The 10,918-nt window shown below is 42.2% G+C and overlaps 1 protein-coding gene across 3 annotated transcripts in view; it reads left to right on the forward strand.

The window, feature by feature from the left end:
* The window catches only part of NRL (neural retina leucine zipper), a 37,570-nt gene that overhangs the window by 2,540 nt on the left and 24,112 nt on the right, over positions 1-10,918 (forward strand). The gene's annotated exons all lie outside the window — the stretch shown is intronic.

A 10,918-nucleotide genomic window follows, 5' to 3' on the forward strand; every position in this document is an offset into this window, starting at 1 on the left:
TGTACTCCAGCTGCCATGATTGCTCCACTGTACTCCAGCCTGGGCACAGAACTAAAGCCTGTCTCTAAAAAAAGAAAACCAACAAATGGCTCACTATTGTTCGTTGTTTCAAATATAGACTTCCAAACCTGGTTGTCTATATTTAGTAACCTCATTTTTTGATAATTCTGCCAAGCAAATATGCCAATAAATATCTTGTTTATTTTTACCTCTGCAGCTTCCCAGGAAAATTTCTTATCAGAGGGAAGCTCTCTCTACCCAACTCCCTTCCTCAGTCTTGCACTTTGACTCAGTAATACTGCTTCCAGAAATCTAGCCCCGACCTACATAAAAATGTATGTTCTACATAGCAATTCCTGATAAAAGTAGAACACTGGAAACAAAGATCTAAATATCTTGCAATATGGAATTGGTTAAATGAATTATAGTCCATGTGGTATAGACACAGAAATACCAGGTAGCTATTAAAATGGTGTTGTAGTCTTCATTTTTTTTTTTTTTAAGGTACTTATTCCTGGTACAGGTTTGTTGTAGCCTTCCATTTTTATACCATGGGAAATTGTGCAAACTACATTGTCAAGTTAAAAAAAAAAAAGATAATCATTTCTTCTGGTGACATGTAATAGATGCAAAAACAACGTGGTTTCAGTTTTTCATTAAAAAGTATAATAGACGTGGTAGCTCACGCCTGTAATCCCAGTACTTTGGGAGGCTGAGGCAGGCAGATCACTTGACCCCAGGAGTTTGAGACCAGCCTGGGCAACATGATGAAACCCTGTCTCTACAAAAAATACAAAAAAAAAAAAAAAAAAAAATTGAGCTGGGCCTGTAGTCTTGGCTACCCAGGATGCTGAGGTGGAAGGATCAACTGAGTCTGGTCAAGGCTGCATTGAGCCATGATGGTGCCACTGCACTTCATCCAGCCTGGGCGAGAATGAGACCCTGTCTCAAAGAAAAAAAAAAAAAGGGATAATAATACCTAGCTCATTACATCATTAAACAAAGTGGAGAAGGCTTGCATGAACCGGTGACAAAGGTGTAGCTTCTGCAAAGGGTTATGATTAATACAGCTATAGCACCTGAGGTCCAGAAAAACGAACAAAAAACTTCTGTTAAATTTATCCCCTTAACAATTCATTTTTTGATTCTCTTTTCTCTTCTTCTTACAAATTAGTTCAAACCTGAATAAAATCTTTTAATTCAAGCTTTTGTAATATGGAACTTGTACATTACTGAATAAAACATTTAAAAGTCATGGTAAATGTTAAAATAGCTGAGGTTTTATGACCAAAATGAATCCTCTTTCACATCAAATGGGAAAGAATATAAGATTCATCACTGGATTCATTGATTAATTTTTTTGCGTATAAAAGATTTTTTTTTTTTTTTTTGAGATGGAGTCTTGCTCTGTCGCCCAGGCTGGAGTGCAGTGGCTTGTTCTCGGCTCACTGCAAGCTCTGCCTCCCGGGTTCATGCCATTCTGCCTCAGCCTCCCAAGTAGCTGGGACTACAGGCATCCGCCACCACACCTGGCTAATTTTTGTATTTTTAGTAGAGACGGGGTTTCACCTTGTAGCCAGGATGGTCATGATCTCCTGACCTCATGATCTGCGCGCCTTGGCCTCCCACAGTGCTGGGATTATAGGCGTGAGCCACCACGCCCGGCCACGTGCAAAAGATTTTTAAGCCTATGCAACTTGATTATTTCACTATGACCTGTAATGTTTTTCAAAATGTGTAAGAACGTTATATCTTAGGGTATACAATGTGTCTATTGAAATAAATAAAATGGCATATCTTTAAAAATAATTATGGTGAAGTTGTTTTGATATACTCAACTTTGCCTGCCCTCTCTTGATTTTGAAATTTGGTACGTTGCTTGGTTACAGTTTGTGAAGCACTTTTCATTTGAGTAACCTCTACTCTCTCCAGTTGCACTTAAAGTCACTTAAAGCCACAGAGAGGTTTTTCTACTTTCGGCACCCATTTTAGGACAATTTCTGGTAATTGCTAAGTAAATGTCAGCTAGTTGACTTCCTGCATGACCTGTTTTGGCCTGTTTCCTGCTCGTTAGCATCTCCACTAGAGGGCAGGCTGAGCTGGTGAGGAGAGAAAGAAAGGAGCGTTTTCATTCTCTAGCTAATCCTGTCCTCTTCTCTACTGCAGCCCCCAGCCTGGTGACCACACAGAGCTCCTGGGACAGTTCCATTTTTGGAAGTGACTGATGCTCATACAGGTGTTTAAACATTGCCTTGTAGCATTCTCTGTGTCGATGGAAATGGAGAGTGTGCTAATTTACCTAGGGACTTAAAATGTGTTGACTAGAAAGCCACTAAGTAATTATGGGATGTTCTAATACTCTCATGTCTTGTGTCTGTAAGAATCAGACTTTTCTGTGTGTAGGGTAGGAGCTACAGATGTAATATAAGTAAATACCCTTTAGTGGCCCAGGGTAGTGGCTCACACCTGTAATCCCAGCACTTTGGGAGGCTGAGGCAGGTGGATTGCTTGAAACCAGGGGTTCAAGACCAGCCTAGCCAATATAGTGAGACCCTATCTCTAAAAATAAATAAATAAATAAAAATTAGCCAGGTGTGGTGGCTTGCTGCTGTAGATACTCAGGAGGCTGAGGCAAGAGGATCATTTGAGTCCAGGAATCCGAGGCTGCAGTGAGCTGTGACCACACTACTGCATTACAGCCTGGGCAACAAAGCAAGACCGTGTCCCAGGAAAACACCAGAAACCCCTTTAGCCCTGATTTTGAATAGAACATATCAGTATGAATTCATGAGGTTTTATCTTCTGTCACTACCCACCAAAAAGATCTAGAAACAATGACCAATCCAATATCAATGAACACTCCTAGCATCCAGATTGTGGTCTTAAAATGCCATTTCCCCCTGAAAGAAGCCAGACCTTCTTAGAGAAATGGCTGATTCCAGGTTTGGGGAAGGAAATGAACACGATGAGCATGGAGCAACTTACACCATATAGCCGGGAAGCAAGGAGTGTGTATCATGTCAAAAGGACTCAGCTGTTTTTGGCCTAGCTTCCATAGCCAAATGTGGGACAATTTGAACATTTAATAAGGTCAATTTAATAAACACTAAGTATGTTTAAATCCACGAGTTCATAATGTTTGTGTGTAACTAACTGGTTACCTTTTCGAAGGATGATAGGAAATCAAATAATTATTTTGAAGATGGCAAATAAAGATAAAGAATTAAGCAGTTATCTTGCTGTTCCTGTATAAATGATACCACAGGGTGATGAAATATAAATGTCTATTTTATAAAATTATTGCAACTGTTATGACAACTCAAATATGGCCGTTTTGCAATCCCTAGTGAGTTAATGCATTTAGACACTGAACATCTGGGTCTGGATTCGTTAATGGATTAATTGAAGGAAAAGAAAGGAATGGAGGGGGAATCTAGAATCCATAGACTGATAGAGACTTGAAAGACATGCGAAATTTTTTTTTTTAAATGGGAGCAAAGCTAAACTATAGTGTCTAAGGATCTACATTTAGGTGATCAAACTATAAAAAAATGCAAAGATGTATTTATTACTCACCATAGTATCCCCTATGGCAGGAAGGGGTGGCTATGATAGAGATGGGCAACAGGGTCGGGGCGGGGCAGGGTTGGTGTCTGGCAAAGTTCTGTTTCTTTCCCTGGGTGATGTTCCAAAGGTGTTCACTTAATGATAGTTTATTCAGCCCTACCTTTGTTTTAGATGGTTTTCTTTATCTGTGTTTTATTTTAAAATAAAAAGATTATAATGTGTTAACTATATCAGTTATCTGGAGCTGAAGGGCATGCAGCCCAATTTTATTCTAATTAATAAAAATCATTGGCCGGGTGCGGTGGCTCAAGCCTGTAATCCCAGCACTTTGGGAGGCCGAGATGGGCGGATCACGAGGTCAGGAGATCAAGACCATCCTGGCTAACACGGTGAAACCTTGTCTCTACTAAAAACTACAAAAAACTAGCCGGGCGAGGTGGCAGGCGCCTGTAGTCCCAGCTACTCGGGAGGCTGAGGCAGGAGAATGGCGTGAGCCCGGGAGGCGGAGCTTGCAGTGAGCTGAGATCCGGCCACTGCACTCCAGCCTGGGCAACAGAGCGAGACTCCGTCTCAAAAAAAATAAGAAATAAAAAAATAAAAATAAAAAAAATAAAAATCATTTTTAAGGCTAACACTTTCTTGTCCCTGTGCATTTAGATGCCAGAAAGGTGTCTGGAACTCCAGTTCCCTGCCTCTTAGCTGAAGGGATTTATTTTTAAATCTCTTTTCTTTCTCTCCTAGATTTTATTTACATTGCTCGTGTTCCTTTTAAACTGTAGAGTCAGCAATATGTAATATACGCTTACAGGCCTACTCTAATCATTATAAAGTGGAAAGGTAATGATAGCTAACATGTATTAAATGGCTATTCAGTGCCAGGAATAGTTCTGAGTGCTTTATTCCATGGACTCTTTTAATCTTCCCAACAAGATTGTAAGGTGTAGGCATTTCCATTTTACAGATGAAGCAACTGAGAGGCACCTCTGGCTTGAGTCTACTATGTGTTTAATACCTGTGCTATGCTGCTTCTGATGATATTCAGTTATATGCTATTTATGAAGCTAAGAATTTGGCTGTCTTTTATTATTTTTTAATTTTATTTATTTTATTTTATTTTTTTTTGAGACAGAGTCTCACTCTGTTGCCCAGGCTGGAGTGCAGTGGTGTGATCTCAGCTCACTGCAACCTCTGCCTCCTGGGTTCAAGTGATTCTCCCTCCTCAGCCTCCTGAGTAGCTGGAATTACAGGTATGTGCTACCATGCCCGGCTAATTTTTGTATTTTTAGTAGAGATGGGGTTTCACCATGTTGTTCTGGCTGGTCTCAAACTCCTGACCTTAGGTGATCTGCCCACCTCGGCCTCCCAAAGTGTGAACCACCGCGCCTGGCCGGCTGTGTTTTAAAGTACAGTATACTCCATTGTTAACTTTGTTCTAACCTCTGTTCCACTCTGACCTTTAGATTTTTACACATTCTGGCTGGTTACTGGCATTTCCTATGAGAACACTTGGTGTTTCCTCTTCTAGGTTTTTCCTTTGAGGGAGTTCCCAATAATTCCATTTTATTTGTTGAAGTTTGTTCCCTTTTTCTGGGTAAAGACTCCCATACTACCCACCTTAGTTTATAATTCCCTCAGCCTGATCCAGATTGCACAGAAATTATCCTAAACTGATGCCCCTGACTTATGTGAGATCATTGCACCCTTTTCCTGATTACTCTCCAAAGTTGATTTCAGATGAATTTAGGCTAAGACCTTGATACTGAAAACTGTAGTCCCCAGACTGGCAGCATTAGCATTACCCAGGAGCTTGTAAGGAAAACAAAATCTTCAGGCTACTACACACTTGCCGAGTGACAATCTGCATTTTAACAAGATCTCCAGGTGATTCAAAGGCACTTTTAAGTTTGAGAAACACGGAATAGGTGACTTTTTATTTTTTATTTTACTATTATTTTTTGAGACGGAGTCTCGCTCTATCCCCCAGGCTGGAGTGCAATGGCACGATCTCGGCTCGCTGCAACCTCTGCCTCCTGAGTTCAAGTGATTCTCCTGAATAGCTGGGATTACAGGCGCTTGCCATCATGCCTGGCTAATTTTTGTATTTTTGTAGAGAAGGGGTTTCACCGTGTTGGCCAGGCTGGTCTTGAACTCCTGACCTCAGGTGATCCTCCCTCCTCAGCCTCCCAAAGTGCTGGGATTACAGGCATGAGCCACTGCGCCCAGCGGAATAGGTGACTTCTAAGGTCCTTACAGTTCTAGATGTCTATACTACTATGAAAGACATGTCTGTGGAGTTTTATCACTTTAACCCTTAGCTCTATTGTTTACTAATGGTGAAGCTTTGGACAAATTACTTGACCTCTCTGTGCCTTTGTTACTTCATCTGTAAAATGGTAATTCCCCCAAAGGGTTGTTATGTATGTGCTTAGAACAGTGCCTTGTTGGGAATAGGCCCCCAAAATCTGGCCATAAACTGGCCCCAAAACTGGCCATAAGCAAAATCTCTGCAGCACTGTGACATGTTTGTGATGACCATGTCGCCCACACTGGAAGGTTGTGGGTTTACCAGAATGAGGGCAAGGAAACCTCGCCCACCCAGGGTGGAAAACTGCTTAAAGGGGTTCTTAAACTATAAACAATAGCATGAGCGATCTGTGCCCTAAGGACATGCTCCTGCTGCAGATAACTAGCCAGAGCCCATCCCTTTATTTTGGCCCATCCCTTTGTTTCCCATAAGGAATACTTTTAGTTAATCTATAATCTATAAAAGCAATGCTTATCACTGACTTGCTGTCAATAAATACGTGGGTAAATCTCTGTTCGAGGCTCTCAGCTCTGAAGGCTGTGAGACCCCTGATTTCCCACTCCACACTTCTATATTTCTGTGTGTGTGCCTTTAATTCCTCTGGTGCCACTGGGTTAGGGTCTCCCTGACCGAGCTGGTCGTGGCAAGTGGTGCCCGTATGTGAGTGCTCAAATTCAGGTCAAAGGGTCACCAGAGCGACAGTTGGAGAATGTGGAACTAAGGTGGAGGACACTTGAGTACTCTTAAAGCAATCCCCGTGGTGAATAAGAAGGGGAGCTCGGAAGCAGCAGGGTAACAGTGGGACAAGTGTGGGCTCTGGTGCATTCCACCTTGGAACCTTTTCACACTGATGATGAGGAGGAATGAGAGTATAATGAAGTAACAGAAGAAGTAACAGAGCAGGTTTGTTTGCCAGCTAAAGCTAAAGGGGCAAAGTAGGGAGAGGTTCATCCCTACCCTTCTGCACCCATCGTTATTATTTTGAAGAAAAAGAGTGGCCTGACCCTCCAGATCTTTCTTTTCTGGAGGATCACTGGGCAAAAAGTAGTTGCCTCAGTGACTGTTCAAGCAGGGCCTTGAGCGACTGCTCTCAGTTCTATTCAGGCAGGAGTTCAGCAAGTTAGATGAGAGGGTGGTTTGGAGGCTTGGCAGTTGCCTGTTAGAATACACCCCCCAGATCAACAGGGAAATATTATAGCTACATTTGACTCTTTTCCTTTTAAATTACTCAAAGAATTTAACCAAGCTGTTAATCAGTATGGACCAGGTTCTCCTTTTGTAATGGGACTGTTAAAGAATGTTGCTGTTTCCAGTCGGATGATTTCTACTGACTGGGATGCTCTTACTCGAGCTTGTCTAACTCCTGCTCAGTTCTTACAATTTAAAACTTGGTGGGCAGATGAAACTTCCATTCAGGCTGCTCGCAATGCCCAGGCCCAACCTCAAATTAATATAACTGCAGACCAACTTTTGGGGGTTGGCGGCTGGGCTGGTTTAGATGCACAAGTGGTCATGCAGGATGATGCCATAGAACAGCTTAGAGGAGTGTGCATTAGAGCTTGGGAAAAAATCACTTCAGGTGGAGAACAATACCCTTTCTTTAGTGCTGTAAAGCAGGGACCAAAAGAACTGTACGCAGATTTTATAGCTTGGTTACAGGAGTCTCTTAAACAGGTGATTGCAGATTCGGCTGCTCAGGATACAGTGTTACGGTTATTAGCTTTTGACAGTGCTAGGCCTGATTGCCAGGCTGCTCTGCGACCTATTAGAGGGAAAGCACATTTAGTTGATTATATCAAGATCTGTGATGGTATCGGAGGTAATCTGCATAAAGCTACTTTGTTGGCACAGGCAATGGCAGGACCAAGAGTGGATAAAGGAAATACTCTGTTTCCTGGAGCTTGTTTTAACTGTGGAAAGCATGGTCATACTAAAAAAGAATGTAGAAAAAATCAGCAAGTCAGGCCACCAGATAGGGGAAAAAAGAAAACTGCTGAACCTGAAATATATCCAAAATGTAAAAAAGGAAAACATTGGACTAAACAGTGTCACTCTAAGTTTGATAAAGATGGGAACCCGATTTTGGGAAACGCTATGAGGGGCCCATCCTGGGTGCCATTCCAAACCGGGGCATTTCTGGCTCAGGCCATTCCCTCACCCCTGTACAATGTCTGTCCCCTGCCCCAGCCGGTAGTGCTGCAGTAGATTTATGCTGCACAAAAGCTGTGAGCCTTCTGCCTGGGGAACCCCCACAAAAGGTCCCAGCAGGAGTCTGTGGACCCTTGCCAGCGGGGACAATAGGATTACTTCTAGGAAGGTCTAGTTTAAGTTTAAAAAGGGTACAAATATAAACAGGAGTCATTGATTCAGATTACAATGGGGAAATTCAAATTCTTATATCTACTTCTGTTCCCTGGAAGGCAGAGCCAGGAGAGCGTATAGCTCAGCTCCTGATTGTGCCATATGCGGGAATGGGGGAAAAGTGAAATTAAATCAACAGGAGGATTTGGAAGCACAAAAAAACGAGGCAAAGCAGCTTATTGGGTAAATCAAATTACTGATAAACCTCCTACCTGTGAAATAACTATTCAGTGAAAGAAATTTAAAGGTTTGGTAGATACAGGAGCGGACATTTCAGTCATTTCTCTGCAGCACTGGCCACCCACTTGGCCAATTCAACCTGCTCAATTTAACATAGTTGGAGTTGGTAATGCCCCTGAAGTATATCAAGGTAGTTATGTTTTGCACTGTGAAGGGCCCAATGGACAACCTGGGACTATTCAACCAGTTATAACTTCTGTACCTATAAATTTATGGGGAAGAGATTTATTGCAACAATGGGGAGCACAACTTCTAATTCCAGAACACTTATATAGCCCTCAAAGTCAACATATGATGCATGAAATGGGGTATGTCCCTGGTATGGGACTAGACAAAATTTGCAAGGTTTAAAAAAACTGCTTCAAGCAAAAGGACAACAGTTCCCACCAAGGTTTAGAATATCATTTTTGATGGCAGCCATTGTTAAGCCTCCAGAACCTATACCTTTAAAATGGTTAACGGATAATGTCCCAGGCTATACTAGCCAATCTCTAGCTACATTTTTCTCTGTATGGAATATTAAACACATTACTGGTATCCCATATAATTCTCAAGGACAAGCCACAGTGGAAAGAATGAATCTCTCCCTAAAACGGCAGTTGCAAAAGCAAAGGGAGGAAAACAGGGAATATGGAACACTACAGATGCAACTGAATTTAGCATTATTAACTTTAAATTTTTTGAGCCTGCCCAAAGGCCAGATGGTATCAGCAGCTGAACAGCATCTACAGAAACCAACTGCAAAGACAGAAGCTGAACAACTGGTTTGGTGGAGAGATCTGATAACAAAAAGTTGGGAAATAGGTAAAATAATAAACTTGGGGTAGAGGTTATGTTTGTGTTTTTCCAGGCCAAAATCAACAGCCAATTTGGATACTATCAAGACACCTGAAAGCTTATCATGAGTGAGATGCTGAGAAAGAGATTCCAGGAGGATCCCGAGAACCCCCCGGTTGCAGCCATGTTGAGACTGATGCTGAGAGAGGAGGACCCCAACTGTCACGAGTAACACCCATCGAACACAGCCACCCACCTGGAGACAGATCAAGAAGCAGTCACAGATGGCGGAAGAAAACCTGAGCAAAGTGGGACAACCAGTCACAATGAGTAATTTAATGGTAGCTATGATAGCGGTGATCACCATTGCCATGAGTATTTCTTCACCAAGGGCTAACACAGGGAACAATTATACTTATTGGGCATATTTATCAATCTTGTCTGGCAATAATGTCTGGATGTAATCACTCTATGATACAGTTACACATGCTTTCTGATCTCAGTATTTACCATAATAAATCTGCTCCTATAATTGAGGCATACCGCCCTCAAAAACCTATTTGTAAACAGGATTGCCTCAGTTAGAAAAAATGAACGTACTTGTTTAGGAAGATTGCATTGCAGAACAGGCAGAAGTGCTGCTCTATGATTCCCATGGAGTCATTATTAATTGGTCCTCTAAGGGGATCTTTAGCTTGAATTGCACCTCTCAGTCTGCATGCCATGGTCACACTATGTTCAGCTGGTCTGAACAAAGTGGTCAGATGGTAGAAATGATAAGAAGTACGGCAAGAGTTCCTATTATCTGGAACCGTGGTGGTATAGTGACATCTCAACCTCAAATGATGTGGCCTGTTGTAGGAGCTAAACAAGGATTTGTGGAAACTATTATTAAAAGAACAAACATTTGAGGCATCCCAGGCACACCTGACCTTAATGCCAGGAACCGGAGTGCTTGAAGGAGCTGCAGACAGATTAGCAGCTAGTAACCCATTAAAATGGATAAAAACACTTGGAAGCTCTGTGATGTCAATGATGATTGTGCTTCTAATCTGTGTCATTTGTCTTTGTATAGTCCGCAGATGCGGATCCTGACTCCTGCAGCTCCTGCGAGAAGTAGCTCAGCTTGACAAAGCTGCCTTTGTTTTTATCACTTTGCAAATCAAATAAGGGGGACATGTTGGGAATAGGCCCCCAAAATCTGGCCATAAACCGGACCCAAAACTGGCCATAAACAAAATCTCTGCAGCACTGCAACATGTTCGTGATGGCCATGACACCCACGCTGGAAGGTTGTGGGTTTAACGGAATGAGGGCAAGGAACACTTGGCCCACCCAGGGTGGAAAACTGCTTAAAGGGGTTCTTAAACCACAAACAATAGCATGAGTGATCTGTGCCTTAAGGACATGCTCCTGCTGCAGATAACTAGCCAGAGCCCATCCCTTTATTTTGGCCCATCCGTTTGTTTTCCATAAGGAAATTAGTTAATCTATAATCTATAAAAACAATGCTTATCACTGACTTGCCGTCAATAAATATGTGGGTAAATCTCTGTTCGAGGCTCTCAGGTCTCAAGGCTGTGAGACCACTGATTTCCTATTCCACACCTCTATATTTCTCTGTGTGTGTCTTTAATTCCTCTAGCACCACTGGGTTAGGCTCTCCCC

The sequence above is a fragment of the Rhinopithecus roxellana genome, chromosome 5 (genome assembly GCF_007565055.1).
Source record: "Rhinopithecus roxellana isolate Shanxi Qingling chromosome 5, ASM756505v1, whole genome shotgun sequence".
Lineage (NCBI taxonomy): Eukaryota > Metazoa > Chordata > Mammalia > Primates > Cercopithecidae > Rhinopithecus > Rhinopithecus roxellana.